The following is a 22899-nucleotide window of genomic DNA, read 5'->3' on the forward strand; positions in this document are numbered from 1 at the left end:
CCTACATTGTGCTCCCAGAGGCTGACCTGTAGGAAGGCATCAAAGGCTCATTGCCCTCTGACTTCCAATTGGGTTTGGCACTGGCAGGAGAAGAAAGGGAAGGAGTAGAGACAACTTGGAGCATGAGCTTGGGGTATTTATTCTCCAAGTTCCCGCCCTGTGGAGTCCCCAAGTGCTGGCTGCATTTCATTGCAAAAGATGTTAGCTCAAATAAGGCAGTCCTCCCCACAGTTCTGTCTCCCCAGTTTCAGTAACCCACCCCCTCATCTGCCCCTAAAGGCTTAGGAGTGGTAATGGAGCCCTACTATTACTAATCTAGGGTTCTGCACTATGCCTTGCAGTTTTCCTACACTCTGCCCACGCCTTTGTAAATAGTTTCCTTATGAAACTCTGCTTGAGTTATCCTAATTTGAGGATGCCATCTGTTTCCTGCTGATACACTGCTCTAATTTGATCTTATATGGGTTGAATGTTTTTGCTTAGTGATATTTTTGTGTTCCTGCCTCCTGAATTACCAGTCTGCATAGTGGCAAAGACTTCAGCCTCTGAAGTTGCATAGAAGTGGGTTCATATCACACTCCACCTTTTATAGTTAGAAAACTTCGGCCAGTCACTTCACCTTCTTGAGCCTCAGTTTCTTTGTCTGCAAGTGGCAGTAATAATGATAATAATAATAATAGTATTATCTACTCCACTGAGATTCCATGTGGATCAAATTAGACAATAGGGGTGATGAGGAGTGTGACAAATGACAGTTCTCATACCCCCTCTAAAAGTGACTCCACCAGCCAAGTGTGGTGGCTCACGCCTGTAATCCCAGCACTTTGGGAGGCTGAGACAGAGGGATCACCTGAGGTCAGGAGTTTCAGACCACCCTGGCCAACATGGTGAAACCCCATCTCTACTAAAAATACAAAAATTAGCCGGGCGTGGTGGTGCACGCCTGTGATCCCAGCTACTCAGGAGGCTAAGGCAGGAGAATCACTTGAACCAGGGAAGTGGAGGTTGCAGTGAGCTGAGATCATGCCACTGTACTCCAGCCTGGGCAACAGAGCAAGAATCCATCTCAATAAATAAATAAATAAAGTGGCTCCCTGGATCCAGGTGATAGTTGTCATGAAAAAAAGGCAGCCCAGAGTTGTCAGTTCTTTCAGTACTTCAAACAGCCAGAAATCTAGTTTTATGTATGAAATCTCCCCTTTACTAGAACGTCAATTCTATGAAGACAGTAATACCTATTTTATTCATTAATGTATTCCCAATGATCAAAATTGCCATTTTGAATTTCTGATTTAAAAATAATCACAATTGAAAATCACTAATAAATAATGGATCCTTTTAGAACCCCCTTTAACTAAAAGAAAGTGGGTTACAGCCAATCATTTTCAGAATCTCCACTGTGTAGCCCCTAGTTCAGATCACCTGCAACCAGGCACTTAATAAATGTGTTCTGGGCTAGTAGAAGAGATACAGCAACTACTTTCAGCCCAAACAGTTCATGGAGCCTCCTCTCCCCTGTCACAGCCTGAAGACAGGAATCCAGTGAGCTACAGATTTGTTACCAAGTTTATAAATGCCAAGGAGACAGCTCTCCAGCAAAAGAATGACTCAGTAGACACGCTGCAGATAAATAATGTATGAAACCACTTCTATTTTAATGGCACTTTGCGGTGACAGTAATATTGATGAAAATGTTGGCATGCAGTAGATGGTGTTATATTCAGTGAGAGATGAGGTTTGACAGGCACTGGGCCACTTCCAACCATAATCCAAGCCAGAGATATGATATACACCAATTCTTAGCCAATGGTTGGCCCCTCTATGAAATTGGCTGCTAGGAAAAATAAGACCAACACTTGACCAGCACTGATATCTTGTGGTGGCTATTTGTCTTGGTCAGCTTGTACTACCATAACAAAATACCATAGAATGGGTGGCTTAAAAAACAAATTTATTTTCTCACAGTTTGGAAGCTAGAAGTCTGAGATTAGGATGCCAACATGGTCAAGTTTGGTGCCTTCTCACTGTGTCGCCATGGGGGGTGGGGGTGGCGATGGGATAGGAGAGAGAGAGAGATTGAATCTTCCTCTTCGTATAAGACCATAGTCCTATGGGTCTTAGGGCCCCACCCTTATGACCTCATTTTACCATAATGACCTCCTAGACCCTATCTCTAGATACAGTCACACTGGGGGGTTAGGGCTTCAACATATGAATTCTGGGGGAAATAATTTAATCCATAGCAAAAGTGATTCCCAGGCCAGGTGCAGTGGCTCAAGCCTGTAATCCCAGCACTTTGGGAGGCAGAGGCAGGTGGATCACTTGACGTCAGGAGTCAAGACCAGCCTGACCAGCATGGTGAAATCCTGCCTCCACTAAAAATACAAAAATTAGCCAGCCATGGTGGCAAATGCCTGTATTCCCAGCTACTTGGGAGGCTGAGGCACGAGGGTCACTTGAACCCAGGAGGTGGAAGTTGCAGTGAGTTGAGATCATGCCACTGCACTCTAGCCTGGGTGACAGAGTGAGACTCTGTCTCAAAAAAACAAAAGAAAAAGAAAAAAGTCATTCCCAAACCTCTCTTCCACTCCAGAGGCTGAAAAAGTTAAACATTCATTTTCCCAGTCTCTTCTGGAGTTGGCAGTGGTCATGAAAAACACAATAATGCATGAGTGGAATTCTGCTGGGGAGATGAAGGGGGTTCTGGAAAAAAAATGTGCTTTCTTGATAAAAGGAGCGGACGTGACCAGTCCACACCATCTGTTTCTCTCTTCCTCCCCTCAATCAGGATGTGATATCTATGGCTTTTGCAGCCATTTTAAAACCAAGAGGCACAGGAGAAAAGTTCTGCAGTGACAACAGCCTTGATGTCACTGAGCATCTAACCCAAATGCTAGCAGTAGTTGCTCATATTCAGATTGGCTAAGAACAAATAAATGCCTATTTGTATATGGCTCTGTAAGCTGATGTTTTGCTAGACACAAATGAATGTGCTGTGATACTTACCCTCTGTGTGTGTCTGTGATATCATCTATATAATGGGAATAATAACAGTATCTACTGTTGTTGTGGCAGATGGGGGCTTTAATGAGAAGCTGTTCAAAGTACTGAAATAGAGATTGGCACATAGTAAATCCTCAATGCTAGCGCTGTTATGTAGTAATACAAAATACATTTATTTATACTGTTTTTTACACTCCTAAAATCATCACAAATAATTATCAAATAAATGCAAACAAGAAGCTTAAGGAAATAGAGACATTTATGTGGGGACAAAAAATAGCAGCAGATTTAGAGTCAGGAGACCCAGGTTCAGAACGTCTGATAATAAGGAAATGATCATGTAAACAAAGGCGCATCCACCCCATGAACTGCATATGCACCCATTTAAAATGCATAAAAAGACCATGCAAGGACATGAAGAAAAGCACACTATAAAACGTTAAACAACGGAACACAGAACACAGATACACAAATTAAAAGATAATCCCAATCGTGTAAAAGAAAAAAAAGTGAAAATGAAAAGAAATAACCCAAAATGGTAATCTATAAGTGTATAGATAACTTTTTCCTCCTATGATTTTCTGAATTCTCCAAATTTCCGTAAAAAAAATCATAATTTCATAATTTAAAAATTTTAATAATTTCAAATTTTCTCTTTTATACTTTCCCATATTTTCAAACTTATTTGCCATAAATTCACATTACATATATAAGAAGAAAAATAAGTTTTAAAATAAGGAAATATGGCCAGGTGTGGTAGCTCACACCTGTAATCCTAGCACTTTGGGAGGCCGAGGCAGGTTGGATCACTTGAGGTCAAGAGTTCCAGACCAGCCTGGCCAACAAGGCAAAACCCCATCTCCACTAAAAATACAAAAACTAGTCAGGTGGTGCATGCCTGTAATTCTAGCTACTCAGGAGGCTGAGAAAGGAGAATTGCTTGAACTCAGGAGGCAGAGGTTGCAGTGAGCCGAGATTGCACCGTTACACCCCAGCCTGGGTGACAGAGTGAGACTGTCTCAGAAATAAAAAAAATAAATAAATAAATAAACATGTGCTGACCAGAGACAGTGGAATCTGACCAGTCTTAGGAGCATTTCAGGACCCAAAGAAAAAGCACATATGGCTTCTTCATTGTCACATATTTTAAAGTGTAACTGTGTCCCGGGGGTGGAATTGGTCATGGACAGGGGCTCACTCCTGCTGACCAAAGGCACAGGTGGAGGAATAAGTCAGAGTGGGCCTCAATGCATGCTCTTCTGTTTTCAGTCACACTGGAGAAACTGAGGCAAAAGATTTTTTTCTTTCCTTCCAAGTTTATGTATATTTGTATACATTTTTTAGGTAAAAATGATCTTTTTGCTATAGGGATTTTGTTTTTGAAGCTCCACATCACCAGTTACCAGCTATATGGCACGGGGGACAGATACGTTGCAAAATCTTCTGAAAATTCCACTTTCCTATCTCTAACATTAGGATTATAAGAAGAGCTACAGCCAGGCGCAGTGGCTCATGCCTGTAATCCCAGGACTTTGGGAGGCTAAGGCAGCCAGATCACTTGAGGTCAGGAGTTCGAGACCAGCCTGGCCAACATGGCAAAACCCTGTCTAGAAAAAAATACAAAAATTAGCCAGGCATGGTGGTGGGTTCCTGTAATCCCAGCCACTCGGGAGGCTGAGGCAGGGAGAATTGCTTAAACCCAGGAGGCAGAGGTTGCAGTGAGCTGAGACCGCACCACTGCACTCCAGCCTGGGTGACAGAGCAAGACTCTGTCTCAAAAAGAAAAAAAAAAAAAGAAGAGCTATTTCACTGAAGAATGTGGTGTTCAGCAAGTATACTAATGTGTGTTAAAGTGCTTTACAAATTGTAAATCCTAATACAGTACAAACTTTGGTGAAAGGAACATAGGTTCTCACTGTGCAGTCCTGATTAACATCCTAGCTGTGACACTTAACATGTTGTGTGTGAAATTTAAGCAAATTATGTAACCTCCCTGAGCCTCAGTTTTCAGATATAGAAAATAGAGAAATCTTTCATTATTACAAGATACCTGGAGCAGTGTAAATATCCAATAAAGTTGTAATTATATTTTCTGCACTTTCCCAGGAATAATCAAAATTAACTCTTCTACTTGGAAGGGCTTCCGCAGGAGACAGGAGCAGAACGTCCTGAAAGTTGTGAAATCACCTTAGTGCTAACAAGAACAAAGAGGAACTAGACAAGATGGCTCGTACCCTGGTTTCCTGCCCCCAGAGCATTTTTCCAGACTCTCTGACCACCTGGACACCCAAACTGGGAGCTGCCTCTCTGAAATATTATTAGAAAAGAGGGCAAGAGTCTAGATGTGAGAAAATATGAAAAAAAGAAATGTCCCTTTTAACTAACAAAGGTTTGACTGCAGGCAGGACTTAGGAAACCACTGTGTCCCTAAATCACTGAATCCCAGCAACCTAGCACAAGGGAAAGGCAGACTGTGAGGTAGTGTGTCCAACTTTCCACCTCGTCCCATTAATGTGAGCTGATAAATCATGACCTTCCCTTGTTATCGGAGGATGGCAAATCAATACTTCCATTATCATTATTATTACTCCCAAGGCACCTCTCTAGCAGCATGTGAGCTATTCTCTCCCAAGCACAGAGCCAAAAGGATGGCTAATCTGCTTCTGAGACCCCATCAATCACAAAAGGAAGAGAAAGGATGAATTGGAAAGAAGAAACATAACAGTAAAGAGGGGGAAAACAGCATTTGAAAAAGCCTGAAATAGTTGCTCCAAGTGTCGTCCTAGGACCTCCTTGATGACATTCAGTGAGTGATGGTTAAAATGACAGATCCTTGGAAATGCTTAGTCTGTGGGTGAGGGGTATGACCTGCCTTAATTGACAACTTCTTCAAGTGGTTTTATGCACCTAAAGTTTCCACATTAAAAACCCAGATATCTGCTATTCACTGGTGGAAATATCACTTATAACAATCTTGAGGTTTTGGGGTCCTGCTGTTCATCTCTCAGAAATAAGTTTTGCGGAATACTTGCATGCATACTTGTAGGAGTGGGCCAGCATCTTTCATGTCAATGTCAGCTGTATTTCAGTTCCAGGGGAATGCAGATGTCCCTTGATTGACCCTATCAGTACTAAAACTTTAGTGTGCATAAAAGTCAGCCAAAGGGTTGGTAAAACAGAAATTGCTGGGCTCTACCCCTAGAGTTTTCTATTCAGGGGGTCTTGAGTGGGGCCTGAAAATTTACATTTCTAAAAAGTTCACAGGTTGATTGGCTAATCCAAAAGTCATTCCCAGGCCAAGTGTGGTGGCTCATGCCTGTAATCCCAACACTTTGGGAGGCCGAGGTGGGCAAATCACCTGCAGTCAGGAGTTTAAGACCAGCTTGGCCAACATGGTGAAATCCCGTCTCTACTAAAAATATAAAAATTACCTGGGCATGGTAGCAGGCGCCTGTAATCCCAGCTACCTGGGAGGCTGAGGCAAGAGAATTGCTTGAACCCAGGAGGCGGAGGTTGCAGTGAGCCAAGATCGCGCCACTGCACTCCAGCCTGGGTGACAGAGTGACTCAAAAAAAAAAAAAAAAAAAAAGTCACAGGTGATACTGATGCTGCTGGTCCAAGAAACACATTTAAAAACCACTGGCACACACAGATGGATTTTTGGAGAGTGTTCTTTTTTTATTTAGGCAGAAAAGCATAATTAAGGGAGAGGGGAAAAAAATCACTTGCAATCTTAACACCCACTACCCACTGGACATCCATACACTTACACGGATACACACACATTTCTCCTCGTACAAAAAAAAAAAAAAGAATCACACTACATATTACCCTGTGCCTATCTTCTTTATGGGACAACAAATCAGGGCTCTCTCTCTCTCCACTCCTCCGTGACTCACCTCTACAGCATACTGTCTAATAAATGCACAGCATGAGTACTGTCTGGACTCATCACAATTGGGTGTTATATTGTCTTCAATAACTTTATTGTTGTAACTAAACATGTTCTGTGTTAAGTCAAACAATAGAGAAAAATACAAAAAAAAGAAGAAAAACACATGTCAAATCCCACCACCTCAGAGATAACCATTGTTAACAAATTGATGTACATCTTTCAACACACGTGTTCCTACGTACACTTATTATTTTACATAAACTGAATCATAGACACTAAGTTATTTTGCAACATGCTTTTTCCACTTACATAAACCAAGTTTTGATAAAGCAAATACAACCTCAAAAATCTTTGAAAAATGTACTATCTAATGGAATCTTAACAAATTCTCTATGAAATGAAGCATTCTTTTATATAGTGAATTTCTTCCTACTCCTCACAGATACACCAGGTTAATTTTTTAACATGTGTGTGTATCTGTGAATTCCATATTTCATTTATTAGGTTTGCTTTAGGAAGAGTGCCCCTGAAATAAAAATGAGCCTTTTGTACTAAATCGGAGTTCTGAGCCAAAGTCAGTGTCCATAGCACAGACTGCTGAAACCCAGAGCATTTGGAGCTTCTAGTATATATTCTGGATTTTCTCCATCAGTCTAGGACTGAAGACACCGATCTCTGGTGTCAGTTGAGATTTCACCAAGGTTCTGGTTCTAGAATGAGTCACTGGCTAAGGGTCTGATAAGCAAAGGGCGGAAGTGGGCAGAGTGTGAGAAGGGTGGGGAAGGTCCTTGATCTGATCAGAACAACCCAGAGAACACACCCATGTCCCACACATTTGCCAGGGGGCCTTCATAATAACCAAGCACCCCTTTGCATCTGTAGAACATGGTTACGTGTTTATTAATTTGCCATCCTGTTGTTAATTTGTCCCCGTTTTCCAGATGAGGCTTGGTGAGATTCACTGAGATCACGCATACAAAGAAAGCCCTGAGCACAGTGCTTGGCACATAGTGGGCACTCAGTAAACCTCGGTGTCACTGAGAAGACAGAATGAGAATGAGCATGCTGTGGAGTCTTTCACCTGCCTCTCCTCTGGGACAGGTTACTCTTTCATTCTGTAGACTATAATGACATGGAAATTCCAAGATACCAAGAGACAATGATGAATCAAAGATGAGTTCCCAAAAGACAAATCACATCCCTTATTTCCCATCAAATCTAAAGCCTAATAAAGTCCATATAGCACTCATGAGGCCTCTAACCTTCTGCCTAAAAGTGGTCATCATCACAGCAAAACTGAGCCTCAGAATGGACCTAGCTTACTTGGTGATGGAGGAGGGCAACAGAAGAACTTGGCCCATGGCACCCAGCTGACCATGTCAGCAAATAGAGAGGCCTTCAAAACCTTTGCATTCCTGTTCCCTGGAGAAACTGAGGATTGCAGTAAAGTCTAATTACATACCTCTTTTTGCCTTGTTTGAAATACAAAGGGACAATGTAGCCCTAATATATTTATAGAAGGAAGTAGAGATTCAAATAAAGGAAGAGGGGTACCAAAAGAAGGGCATACCCATGTTTCTCATCTTCTTTCACTGCAGACCTTAAAAAGGAACCAGAAGCCTCAGCAGTCCATGCTAAAGAATCATTGTCACATTCTATTAGTTCCCTCTGATCCCGTGAAGAAGGGGGAAAATCATTGCATGGCAATGCCATGTGTCTCAAGCTTCATTAAAGTGATTTCTCCCAAGAGTCTCCTATAGCAGCATGTAAAGCACTTACAACAGTATCTGAATCATCGTAAGTAATCAATAAATGTAAATGAGTAGCAGTAGCAGTAGCAGCAGCAGCAGCAGCAGCAGCAGCAGCAAGAGACTTGCTGAGATCATTCATTTAGCTACTTGGAATCCTGCTTAGCAAAGAATTCAAGTCTTTTCACAATCAAATGAGTGTTTCTCACAGGAACCCACACTCCTTATACCTTCAGAGCCTGAGACTCTGCCTTCTGTCTCCAGTCTTCCAAGCTCTTCAGCAGACTGAAAAAGTTCTTCAGGATCTACTCTCTCCAGTGTCCTCAAGCCCAAGATGACAGAGATATCCCAGCTGAAGAACTGAATTTCACAGGTCTGACACTGACACAACCCATGGAATTCAGTTCTCAAAGCTGAGGATACACATCGGCTTTTCAGAGATGGTGCAAAGACCCCTCCTTGCAGTCCAGGCCTGTCCCAGCCCTGTAAAATACAAGAGTGAAAAGCCTGGTAAATCCAATGCAGCTGCTTCCTAGTACCAGGTCTAGTCCTGGCACTCATGAGTTATAAACATCTGGAGGGGACCGGGCCAGCAGTCTGGAAGGCTGATGTGGGTGGATCTCTTGAGCCCAGGAGTTCAAGACTAGCCTGGGCAATATGGAGACTTTGTCTCTACTAGAAATAAAAAATCAGCCACGCATGGTGGCGTGTGGTGGGAGGATCGCTTGAGCCTGGGAATTGGAGGTTGCAGTGAGCTATGATTGTACCACTGCACTCCAGTCTGGGCCACAGAGAGAGACCCTGTCAAAAAAAAGAAAACTCTGTAGGGGATGTGTATGGTAGACACGCACATCATTAAGCATCATTAAATATGGTAGCTGGCCTTTCCTGCCTCATGGCCCTTCCATATGCCATCCCCCTGGCCTGGAAAACTCGTTCCTGTCTTTAACATCAACTTATCCTGAGGTTCTTGCTTTCAACGTCACTTCCTCAGAGAGGCCATCAATGGCAGAGATTGCGAATTGCTTGCCCAATATATATTCTCTCCTCCTTCTATACTAATAGAACCCTTAAGTGGTATCTGAACACATGGACATCTGACTTTGTTTCCTCACCTGGTGTGACAAAGTGCTGGATATGAGCAGGAGTGGAGAGTTTTTTACTGTTTCCCTCCCTCTTCTCAGGCTTGGACTGTAGATATGGTGGAGAGCCACTGTGGACCATGCAAATGGGTGCAGCACCCCAGGGAACAGCAGAGCAGCATGCCAGAAGAGCCCCAAAATTGTGAGGCTTCCTTATGCACCCTAGACTGCTTACACCTGCACTGATAGATCAGCAAGAATGGAACATCTACCTTATTTAAGCCACTGTTACTTGGGGATCTCTGTAAGAGCACTTGAATGTTTACCTACCACTCCCTCACCATTAGCCTCCAGCTAGTCTCTTTCATAATATGGGATTCTTTTCCTTCACCATAATTTGTAATTGTTAGATAATTTTGTATAATTATTTGATTAAAATTATCTCTCCAACAAGACTGTTTTCCACAAGCACAGAGACCATGCTAGAGCTTTTTAAATATGTATACAGGCCAGGTGTGGTGACTCACACCTGTAATCCTGGAACTTTGGGAGGCTGAGGCAGGCAGATCACCTGAGGTCAGGAGTTCAAGTTTCACCTGGCTAACATGGTGAAACCCCATCTCTAATAAAAATACAAAAATTAGCCAGGCATGGTGGCGCACACCTGTAGTCCCAGCTACTTGGGAGGCTGAGGCAGAAGAATCACTTGAACCCAGGAGGCAGAGGTTGCAGTGAGCTAAGATTGCACAACTGCCACTCCAGCCTGGGTGACAAAGCAAGACTCCGTCTCCAAAAAAAATAATAAAATAAAGTATATAATAGCCTTATTGAGCTATAGCTATATAGCTCACACACTAGACAATTCACCTATTTAAAGTGAAAAATGCATTGGTTTTTAGTATTTTGCAGAGTTGTACAACCATCATAATCAATTCCAGAACATTTTCATTGTCCCCAAAATAGATCCCATAACCATTAGCAGTCAGTCTCCATTCCCCTCCCTCACCCCTGGGGAATCACTGATCTACATTCTGTCTATATATATGCTGGACATCTTATATAAATGAAATCACATAATCAGTGGCCTTTTGTGACTGGCTTCTTTCACTTAGGATAATGCTTTCAAGATATATCCATGTTTTAATGCGTATCCGTACATCCTTCCTATGGATGAATAATATTCCATCGTTAGGATCTACCACATTTTATTTATCCATTCATCAGCTGATGGGCATTTGGGTTGTTGCTACTTTTTGCCTATTTGATAATGCTTCTATGAATGAATACCCATGTACAAGTTTTGTGTGGACATAAGTTTGCATTTTCTTATGGATGTGTGAGCCCAAAAGTATCTGAGACAGATCTGAATCCATTTAGGAAGTTTATTTTGCCAAGGTTAAGAACATGCCTGTCACACAGCCTCAGAAGGTCCTGACAACATTGTGCCCAAGGTGGTCAGGGTACAGCTTGGTTTTATACAGTATAGGGAAACATGAGACATCAATCAATATATGTAAGATGTACATTGATTCAGTCTGGAGAGCTGGGACAACTAGAAGCAGGGGTGGGGGCTTCCAGATCATAGGTAGATGCGAGACAAACTGTTGCATTTTTTTGTCTCTGGTTAGCCTTTTACTGAATACACAGTTTACATGTGAAAGGAGGGTCTTATTCCTTAGTCTGGCTTAGGGAAATAATAGGGCAGAAGAAGCAATTAGACATGCATTGGTCTCACATGAGTGGAAGAATGACTGAATTCTGTCTGTCCTTTGTCCACAAGGAATTTCCTTGTGGGCAAATTGTGAGGGAGGTATGTAGCTTTTTTATCTTTGTAGCTAGCTTACGTAGGAATAAAATGGGAGGCAGGTTTGCCTCACACAGTTCCCAGTTTGACTTCCCTTTGGCTTAGTGATTTTGGGAGTCCTGAGATCTATTTTCCTTTCACAGACGTATACCTAAGTGTGGAATTTCTGTGTCATATGTTAACTCTATGGCTCTCAGTTGATGAATGGCCAGACTGTTTTCCAAAGCGGCCACACTATTTTACAATTCCACCAGCAGTGTATGAGGGTTCCAGTTTCTCCACATCTTGCCAATACTTGTTAATGTCTATCTTTTGAGTATAGTTATCCTAGTAGGCGTGAAGTGGTATCTCACTATGGTTTTGATTTGCATTTCCCTGATGGCTAATGATGTTGAGTATCTCTTCATGTGCTTACTGGCCATTCGTATAGCTTCTTTGGAGAAATGTCTATTCAGAATTTTTTATCAATTTTGTAATTGAGTTGTATTTTTATTATTCAGTTGTAAGAGTTCTCTATATGTTCTAGATACAAGTCCCACATGTATAATTTACAAATATTTTCTCCCATTCTTAGGGTGGCTTTTTAACTTTCTTAATGGGGTGTGTGCATGTGTTTTGTGTAACATTATTTCCAGCTTCTAGCATAATGTCTTGATCATAGTAGGCACTCCAGTGATGGAAGGATGGAAGGAAGGAAGGGATGGGGGTGGGGAGGGGAGGAAGGGAGGGAGGCTAGGTCTCAGTTATGCAGGCTTCCATCACAACTGTCCCAGCACTGACTGACAGCTAGGTTAAACAGTAAAAGCTGATTGAGCCAGTGGCCTTATACAAAGGCTGGAATGCAACAAAAGCCCACCAAGAGTTTTGCCTGGACACTAAAGCATGACAAAATAACGAAGGAATTCTTAACAGGACCCATTTAGGATTAAACAAGTTTTAATGGGGATCTGAAGAAACTCCCCAGGCCTCCACAAACAGGTTTATTGGGGGTCTAAAGGAACTCCCCAAACCTCCATGATTTAGCAGGAGACAAGATAAGTAATCACCCCAGCACCTGGACCCATTTAGATTAAGTAAATTTACTGAGGCTCTAGAGGAAGGTCTTCAGGACTCAGATCTTAGTTATAGATTAAAAGAAATTAATCACTAATGTCTTTAGATGAACGCACACTTACACGTAGACATATAGCTTAGAAAACTTTGTAATTTTGAGTTGATCTAGTGATAATTTCCGGGCCTTCTCCCTGTAACTGGTTACAAAAATAAAAACTCTCTTCCTCACCAGTTCATCTGCATCTCGTTATTGGGCCGCAAGAAATAGCAGCCTGACCCTCAGTTTGGTCCAGGAACAGGAGGGAGGGAGAAAAGGAAGGGAGGGAGGGAGAGAGGGAAGGGAGGGAGGGAGAGAGGGAAGGGAGGGAGGAAGGGAGGGAGGGAGAGAGGGAAGGGAGAGAGGGAGGGAGAGAGAGAGGGAAGGGAGGGGGAGAGAGGAGGGAGGGAGGGAGAGAAGGGAAGGGAGGGAGGGAGGGAACTTACTTTTAAACCACACAGTTTAATTTCCTTATTTTAAAGATGGGGAAACTAAAAAGTTAAAAACATTAAGATGACAACATGATGAGATAATAAAAACAAGGTGATAGGCTGGGCACGGTGGCTCATGCCTGCAATCCCAGCACTTTGGGAGGCAGAGGTGAGGGGATCATAAGGTCAGGAGTTTGAGACCAGCCTGGCCAACATGGTGAAACCCCATCTCTACTAAAAATACAAAAATTAGCTGAGCATGATGGCACGCACTTGTAGTCCCAGCTACTCAGGAGGCTGAGGCAGGAGGAATGCTTGAACCTGGGAGGTGGAGGTTGCAGTGAGCTGAGATCGTGCCACTGCACTCCAGCCTGGGTGACAGAGTGAGACTGTCTAAAAAAAAAAAAAAAAAAAAAAAAAAAGTGATAGAAGTTAAAACTGGGTTTTAACCCTAGCTTGTCTCCTACCAGCTATGGGAACTAGGCAGGTCATATAACCTCTCTACACATCAGAGACCTCCTCAGAAATGGTCCTCTCTCACCAATCAGGTATTGGAAGGAGCAAAGTAAACTAATGTATGAGAAACCACTGCTTGAACATGAGTTATAATTGAGGCCAAAGGTCAAATAGCTAAATCAGCCTGGTCAGAAAATGATGGCAGGTGGCCCAATTTCTGGTCCAGGGTGAAGCATAGAGTGCCATATTTTATTTTTCAGATTGTTGCTGATTTTCTTCACCAATTAGAAGACTTTCTGGTTCAATGCAGAAAAGGGGACCATTAAATTTGCGGCAAATCACACAAATCCTGGGTCCTCCCACCACTGACAGTCCTAAACAAGAAGCGTTGCTTCCACTAACTGTAGCCCCAAGCCGAGATTGTTTTATTCACGACTGGATCCCTGGCACCTAACTGTGCCTGGCACATGGCAGATGCACAAAAGTAGTGTTTAGTTTGTGGACAAATGAATGAGTGGGTGAACAAATGAATAGCACTGTAAAATAAACCTGAACCTCACAATCTTAATGAAGCCAGGGGGAATTAATCTGCAGACAGAAGGATTCTGGGGTAACATTTGGGTATATCTGGAGAAAGCAAAGTGTAATGCTTAGACAACAGGCTCTAGAGTTTGGTTGGCAGTGTTCTAATTCCAGCTCTGAGACTGCCGTGAGTGCAGAGGGAAAAAGCGGCAGCCACGCATTTTCATCTGTGCTTAAACTTGCATCTATTTATGTCTATCGCTGTGCTACATCCATGCCTTTCATTCCTTCTGTTCCGTGCCAGGCTTCATGCTCCCGTTCAGCCATGGCCCTAAGCCAAAGCTCAGGCATTTTTTTATTGTGGTTGGATCCACACAATTTGGTGATTACTATATAAACGTTTTGTATTGCTCATGCTGCAGCACCAAATCCGTTTACTCATAATGATTCACTACAGACACTCACTTCCCTCAAGTGACATGTAATGGCTTCTCCATCACCCTCAGTGTGGCCTTTTACCACTTAGAATACAATGTAAATTATTTGAGAGTTTCCACTTTTTTAAGTAAGCGTTGCCTTCCCTTTCACATGAAGGAAAACCAAGACACAGAAGGGGAAAAGTGCTCCAACTTAGGTGGTTTTGCCCTCTTGCCCAGGCTGGTCTCAAATTCCTGGACTCAAGCAATCCACCCACCTCGGCCTCCCAAAGTGCTAGTATTACAGGCGTGAAACACTACAACCAGCCAACAAGGCACTTTCATGCAAATCTCACTTTGCTCTCAAAAGCCATAAAAAAATGCCATTGCCATCCTCACTCGATTAAAAAAGAGGAGGAGGAGAAGGAAAAAGAAGAGGAGGAGGAGGAGAAGGAAAAAGAGGAGGAGGAGGAGAAGGAAAAAGAAGAGGAGGAGGAGGAGAAGGAAAAAGAGGAGGAGGAGGAGAAGGAAAAAGAAGAGGAGGAGGAGGAAGAGCAGCAGCTAAGCAGTTAAAACATCCACCTAGCACATACAACTAACACTTTTAACCATTCGGCCCCACTGTCTGGCTCTTGCAGACATAAACAAAAATGGTTTCTTCCCTAAAGGAATTCAAAGACTAGATAAGGTGGCAAGGTATACAGATGAAAAATAAGTAACTGCAGAATGCTAGATAAATATGTACCCAGCCTGGCCTTCACAAGAGAGGTCAGCAGCTAGTAGAAAGGAGACCTTTCATTCGATCCCTCTGCGGGTCCTGCAAGCTCTGCCTTCACAGTACACGTAGAATCTAACTGTTTACCCTCACCCAAGCCACCATCAGCTTCCACCTAGGAGACCCACAACATTGAGGCCTCCTGATTCCGCTCCTGCCTCTGCAGTCCACCCTCCAAATAGCAGTCAGAGGGATCTTATTAAAAGATAACTCACAAGTAGGAGCTGAACAATGAGAACACATGGACACAGGGAGGGGAACATCACATACGAGGGCCTGTCAGAGGGTGGGGGGCAAGGGGAGGGAGAGCATTAGGACAAATACCTAATGCACGAGGGGCTTAAAACCTAGATGACAGGTTGATGGGTGCAGCAAACCACCACAGCACATGTATATCTATGTAACAAATCTGCACAGTCTGTACATGTATCCCAGAACTTAAAGTATTAAAAAAAAAAAAAAAGAGGCCAGGCACAGTGGCTCACGCCTGTAATCCCAGCACTCTGGGAAACCAAGGCAGGCAGATCATCTGAGGTCAGGAGTTCAAGACCAGCCTGGCCAACATGGTGAAACCCTGTCTCTACAAAAATACAAAAATTAGCTGGGCATGATGGCGGGTGCCTGTAATCCCAGCTACTCGGGAGGCTGAGGCAGGAAGAATTGCTTGATCTGAGGAGGTGGAGGTTGCAGTGAGCCGAGATCATGCCATTGCACTCCAGCCTGGGAGACAGAGCAAGACTCCGTCTCAAAAAAAAAAAAGGAGAGATAAATCAAATCATGTCACTCCCCTGCATAAAGCTCTCCAGCAGCTTTCCATCACACAGAGAACAAAACCCAAACCCCTCAGTATGGCCTACAAGGCCCATGTCATCCGGCCCCTGCCTCTACCTCCAATCTCATTTTCTACCATCCTTCCCTCATCCATCCACTCCTGCCCCACCTGGCCTCCTTGCTGTTCTTAATTGCACCAAGCTGTTACCTCTTCCTGGACGGCTCTTTCCCAAAATATTTCCACTGTTCACCTGTCACTTCTTCCAGACTCTTCTCAAACCTCACCTCATCAGAGTCTATCCATCACCCACCCTACCTAAAGGAACCACAGACATGCCCCACCCATTCCCCAAACGTTCCAGCCCCTTGCCTGCTTTTCCGCCTCATACAATTTATTATTAGTTTACAGTTACTTATTTGTTTACTGCCTTTCTGCCTTGTAAGAGTGAAAGCTTCATGGGAGTAGGCCCTTTAACCAGAAGAATGCCTGGCACAGAGTAGGTCAGTTTCACAATCTTTTTTTCATTATCATCCTTCTAAGGAACCTTTTCAGACTTTTTCCTAATCCCCCCCTACTATGAAATGTAGGTACAGATATACTATATGTCTGCATATATACTATATGTCTATATATACTATATGTATATTTGTACTTTACACATAGAGGTTTTTTTCACCAGGGGCGCCAATTTTCATGCTCTTCAAGGGGAGGCATATCTTCCCCATGGAATAGGTGCTTGATAAAAATTTGTTGAATGGATAAAACTCCTGAGGAGAGCAGCAAGCTCTGAAAGATGGACATTGTTCAAGGCATAAAGTTCAGCTGGGGAAATTCCAAGCCTCCCCCAACTCAACCCTCTCATCTTTGTAGCATGAGTACATCCTGTCATGCTGTGTCTGGTGACTATCCGGTATTTTTCTAATGCAGATTTTCAGCTTTAAAACAAAACAAAACCCTACTCTTGTTTTGCATCCCAGCTCCCACTGCTATTTTGGATCCTTGAATTCACTTTTTTTCCACTTTCCTCCCCAGGCAAGCTTTAAAACCCAGATAAGGCCCGCTCCATTCGTACAGAGTTTATTCTTTCCTTCATCCTACAACCTGCACTGAGTTCCTATGTGAACCAGGCACTACAGATGAAAAGATGATGATGATTCAATCCCTGCTCTCTGGAAGCTTGTGAGGGTGTGAGGGCAGACAAACAGGATGCTAAGTTCAACATACCAAGGGCTCCATGAGAAGCAACAAAGTGCTTTGAAAGGACAATTGCACTGACCCAGTGGAACCTCTCCTTGCTCATCCATTCACCCATCACTGACTTACAGAGCACCTGCTGCATGTGTCAGACCTGTGCTAGATCCTGGGGTTGCAGCACAGACAAGACCAGCATGGCCCATGGAGATCACCAAACAGGAGAGACTGAAATCTCACTGATATTCACAAAAATAAGTGAGCCCAAATATGATAAATGTGACCAGTGGAAAAGCTCAAGTTTCTGTGAAGCACCTGGTAGTTGGAAAGAAATGACATTTAAGGAGAAACCCTGAAGAATAAGTAGAGCATGGCCTGGTGAAGACCAAGTAAAAGGGAGTTCCAGGCACAGGGAACAGAATGTCCAAATGGTCACAAATAGGATGTGACCAGGCACACTTGTGAGGACGGAGAGAGACTTCTCTACTGAGGTCAATAACGAGACTAGGAATGGCATGAGGAGAGGGAGGCCCAGAAAAGCAAGAGCCGATTCATATTGGCCTTGCTGAGAAATACAGAGTTGACCTTAACTAAAGACAGAGGAAACACGGAAGGAATGTAATCCAGGTTGTATTTTTTAGAGGAAATACAGCTGGGAGGAGGGTAAAAAACCATCCCACACATCTGTCATCCAATCACGCAATTTAACATGTGATCCCGCGGGGTCTTGCACCCATCGGTGCAAGTCTTGTGAGACTGTGAAATTCTCAAAGGCAGATATCACATTTTCTGCCTCTTTTAACCCCGTCCCACAACAGCAGTGTACAGTACATGGTAGACAATTAGAAAACACTTCTTGAGTAATTATTTTACAATAACAAAATCTATGTTTTTATTATGATTAACCACTCCTTCTCTCTGCCCTCTGAAAGTTCCCCTCCTGTCCTCAGTCCTCTTCCCATCCTCTGCCTGACTGACATATTCTGTTTCGGAAGACCACGGTATCTTTCAGATGACCTCTCACAAGCTCCCAGTCACTGCATTGCATGGAAAGCTGGACATCAGGGTGGTGACTATCTAAATGGTAAGCCATCGGTCCCCTTGCTGCCCCCAGCCCCCACCTGTCCCTGGTCACCCAGACCCTCAAACCTCCAGTTCTTCAGAATCTATATCTCCAGTGAGGCACTAGTTTGTTCCTGTGCCGCCGAAGCAGCCAGGCCAAAATAAACTTAAAGTGCACAGTCGGAGCCATTCCTCAGCCAGAATGGGGAACAGAACAGAGCAACACAGCAAAGTGATTGCCTCCTACTTACCAGGACGTGCTTTGCACTATGAGCCATTTTGTCAAATTCATGAGATTTGCAGTCAGAAAACATGGAAACAAAAGAGCAATATGAAGGTCTTTTAACCACTGACCATTTACATTTGTCAGCATGACTGCTCCATCCATTATTATCATTTCCCCAGCTCACAGCCCAGGAAAACTGTAGTTGCATTAGATCAATAAAAAACTGAATTCTCTTTTAAGACAGAGTCCTATCGTGTAACTATGTTGGGCAAATGTATAACTTGTCCTATGAAAAGAAATCCCATCCTCATTTGGTCATAGTGCATTGTGACACAGAAACTATTTGCTTCCATTTTTAAGAATCCACTCCCTTTCCTTTTATGTATTTTTCCCACCATATGAGAGAAAATTATAAAGGAACCCAAAAGTTGTTATAAATATAGTTTGCCAGCTCTCACCCCAAAAAATACTACTGTGGCACTTTGCTCTTGCTATACAGAGTTAGAATAAAGGAATGGGTTTTCAATATGCGTGGCTTTTAAGAGAGACTTACCTAGTATAACTTTACAAATTCGATATCCTTTCAAAGCTAAATTAATCCTGGTCTTTCAGTTCATTCTCAAAAGGTGTAAAGGAGATACATCCAAATTCCTTTATATGCTAGCTATAAAAAAAATTATGTAGTACCTAACGTAGCACTTTATTTTTTTAAAAAAATTTTAAATAGTCTGCATAATTATCTCATTTAGATCTCTGCACTGCCTTAGGAGGAAAGCTGGAGCTAGCATGGAAACATTTTTGGGCCAAGAAATGTTTGCCAAGAAGAAGCTGTAAGTTGATCCTCCAGTATTGAAATTTGCTAGACCTTTCTGTAAAAAAAAAAAATTCCCCTTATAACCATGAGGTGAGTTCCCGCAAGGTAAAAAGTGACATTACAAAACACAAATAGCCAAACAAATAATTGCAACCCATACACCTTGTGCTGGGCACCTCTAGGCGCTGGGGCCCAGTCAGCTGGGAATCAGACACCTGGTATAAAACATGCTTAAAGTCGCAGAAACTGATGGCTAGATTCACTAAGCAGAAACAGGCAATACATTTCTGTCTGGTCTTCCAGCCTATACATTTCAAACTTGGTAACTGTTTTCTATTTGGGGATGGGGAGAATATTCTAAGTTTCACCCCTGTTTCCATGGTCTTGATGTTGTCTCTATGTGAATGGGCTCTGCATATATCTGGGGTCCATTCCCTTTGTAGTTACTCAGGTACCAGTCTCTGGGGACAAGTCCCTCCATAAAGGTCACCACCTCCCAAAGAGCTTCTCCAATTCCCTCCCCACGTCCACAGCCTTAGATGCTTACCTTTGTGGAAACAATTCTCTCCTTCCAATCTCCAGGAAATAAACTCTTCGGAAGCCCAAAATGTCTTATTTGACCTGAATGTGTCCTCTATCCTTACAATGCCTGGCTCATGGAAAGCTCGCAAATGAATAACAGTTATCATTGTAGTTAAGATGTATTAAATGCTTATTATGGGTGAGGCTAAATGAATTCTTTCACTAAAAATTCCTAATAAAACTGTGAGGTAGGTACTATGATCAACATCATTTTATAAATGAGAAAAAATAGGCTCAGAATGGTTCAGCAGCTTGCCCAGGCCACACAGCTGGCAAGTTAAGAAACTAGGTTTTCAGCTTAATCATGCTGCCTCCAGAACCCAGGCTTCCAACCACTCTGCTGTATTGACTAAGTGAATTAAGTGAGCATTACCAAGGTCATCAAACCAATGAGCCTCACTACAGTCCCCAATGCTCAGTCCAAGGCACTTCCTTCTCTTCATCAAACCAAGTCCTGGTTTCACTGGAAGAAGGAATTGAGCCTTTAGGACAAAGGCAGAGACAGCCCACACCTGCCATCCTCAACCAGCTCTTACACATAGAAATAATCATCCCCGGGAGAAAGGCTCTCAGGCAAGGTTAATAACAACTGTAATGGTTTTACAATGGCTGCTGCTACAAAAAGCAAAACAAAAAAAAGTTTCTGGGTGACTAAGTAACATGAATTCCTAGAAAACGAGTCTTCAACCATCCCCCTCTGAATTGCAAGATGATGGTGTGTTTTAACGGTAAATGAACACGGCATTCCCAAAGCCATCAAGTTAATGAGTCAAGTAAATCCTCAGTCTTCTCCTTATCCAGATTTTTATCTTCCCCACTGTCATTATCATCTTGCTCAGAAAATCATTTCTGGGCCTTTCTCCTGCTCCAAAGAGCTGGATTGTCACTTAAAGGCCTGTTAACTAACTGGAATTGCTGTTCCGCAGCTGCAAATAAAATTCACACACAGCTCAGATGAGTTTATCATGGGAGTTGATTAATTAGCAGTTATGGAGCCCTAAAAATAGAGTTCCATTTCATTAACATAGACAAGAAATGTTTTGGTGCATATTGTTGTGATTTAAACATTTTGCTCCACGGCGGAGAAGATACGGAGTTGTAGGAAAAATGGGAAGTCTATGGGATAATCAGGAGTGAGATCAAATGTAAAGGATTTTTTTTTTAATAATGTAATGGTTAACACTGAGCTCAGGTCTTTCCTACCAGAGTCTGTTCTGAGCATTTCCTGTGACTAATTAGCTCATTTGGCCTTCGTGACCATCCTAGGAGATAGGCACTATTATTGTTAGCATTTTACACAGGAGGAAATTGTAAACCAAAAACAAAATGTGAAGCACCCCCCACCCCAACCATCTGAATGGACTTCCTTCTCAGCCACGGCTCTTTTAAAATGTAACCTGAGAGACTGTTTCGGGCCATGATGAGAAGTGGGGTTCGAACATGCCTCATTATACCTCTCCGGCATTAACATCAACACAGACTGTAAGTCTGATAAGAACTATCTTATGGGCCAGGCACCACAGCTCATGCCTGTAATCCCAGCACTTTTGGAGGCTGAGGCAGGCAGATCATCTAAGCTCAGGAGTTCGAGACCAGCCTGGTCAACATGGTGAAACCCTGTCTCTACTAAAAATACAAAGATGAGCCATGCGTGGTGGTGCCCGCCAGCTACTCGGTGGTGTCCCAGCTACTCAGGAGGACGAGGCAGGAGAATTGCTTAAACCTGGGAGGTGGAGTTTGCAGTGAGCCAAGGTTGTGCCACTGCATTCCAGCCTGGGCAGCAGAGTGAGACTCTGTCTTGAAGAGAAGAGAAGAGATTTTACAACCTATTCTCTGTAAGGCCTAGTACTTAAAGGCTTCCTCTGCAAATAAGAACTTGGGTTCCACAATCCTTCATCTTAACCCAGCCATTACTTTCTGTTGATCCCAGGTCTTTAGACAAACTCAACCATCAACCAGAAAATGTTTAAATTTACCTATAGCCTGGAAGCCCATGCTCTGAGTTGTCCCACCTTTCTGGACCAAACTAATGTATTTTTTAAATGTATTTGATTGATGTCTCATGCTTCTCTAAAATGTATAAAACCAATATGTACCTGGGCCACCTTGGGCCCATGTTCTCAGGACCTCCTGAGGGCTGTGTCACAGGCCATGGTCACTCAAATTTGGCTCAGAATAAATCTCTTCAAATATTTTACAGAATTTGGCTATTTTTTGTTGACAAAATGAAGGCACACAGTTACTAAACAGAGCCAAGGTTAACACTCAGGCTGGCTCCAGAGCAGTGGTTCTCAACTGGAGGGGCAGGGGGAGTGGAAGGGGAGGCTTAACCTTCCTAGGAATATTTGCAGTGTCCAAAAATATTTTTGATTGCCATGAGTTGATTGTCATTTCAAGGTGTCATGAGTTGGGAGGCATCCAGTGGGTTGAGGCCAGAGATGCTGATAAACACCTTACAATGCACAGGTCAGCACCCCCCAATAGTAAAGAACTTTCAGTCCTAAAATGTTAATTGCACTAAGGTGAAGAAACTCTACTCCAAAGCCTGGTCCTTGCTATTATGTCCAAGACTTGTGCCCAGAGAAAAGGGCGGGTGACCAGTGATCATCTCCCTTCCCTACGTAGCAGCTGTGTTACTTCCTGGCAGGTTACCTTAGCAGCAACAACTTACAGGGTTGATATTATTTCACTTGCCTGAAGGCTGAATTTGACCTCTTAAAAGCCCTGTGAGTTCTCAGGTTTCCTAGCAAAAGCTATGAAATCTCTAGAAATAATAATTAAACATGTGACATTGGAGCAGAAATAGCAAATCACCAATAGAATAAAAATGAGATTCTAGAAAGATATCTGTGTACATGCTGTAATTTAGGACCAGGTAAAAATATCCTTTCAAAGCAGAGGAAGAAATCAAAAAGCAGGAGAGCGGAGTGTACGAGAACTCTCTGTACTGTCTATGCAATGCTTCTAGAAGTCTAAAACGATCCTAATGCTAAAATTTAAGTTTTTTTTAAAAAGTAGAGGAAAAACTAG

Source organism: Nomascus leucogenys, chromosome 2, assembly GCF_006542625.1.
Source record: "Nomascus leucogenys isolate Asia chromosome 2, Asia_NLE_v1, whole genome shotgun sequence".
NCBI lineage: Eukaryota > Metazoa > Chordata > Mammalia > Primates > Hylobatidae > Nomascus > Nomascus leucogenys.